Consider the following 252-nt stretch of genomic DNA (forward strand, 5'->3'; position numbering starts at 1 on the left):
GCCAGATATTATCGTTGTTTCTTACCCTTATTTTCCCTTTCCAGTCCTTTCCCCTCCTTTGATCCGCCGCGCACTCCTCCTCTGTCTCCTTTCTTCGCCCGTCTCTCACTTTCTGTTTTTCTCCCTCTCTCCCTCTGTTTTTTTTTTCTCTCTCCCACTTCCGCGATACCTCCTTCTCTCTCCCTCCGTCTTTAAGCCGCCCTCCGGCCTTCTCTCCCTTCCGCCAGTTCTATGTCCGTCATTCTCCATTAC

General features: G+C 51.2%; 1 long non-coding RNA gene across 2 annotated transcripts in view; it reads left to right on the plus strand.

The window, feature by feature from the left end:
- The window catches only part of LOC119592687, a 60,511-nt gene that overhangs the window by 59,226 nt on the left and 1,033 nt on the right, over positions 1 to 252 (plus strand). The gene's annotated exons all lie outside the window — the stretch shown is intronic.

Source organism: Penaeus monodon, chromosome 30, assembly GCF_015228065.2.
Source record: "Penaeus monodon isolate SGIC_2016 chromosome 30, NSTDA_Pmon_1, whole genome shotgun sequence".
Classification (NCBI taxonomy): domain Eukaryota; kingdom Metazoa; phylum Arthropoda; class Malacostraca; order Decapoda; family Penaeidae; genus Penaeus; species Penaeus monodon.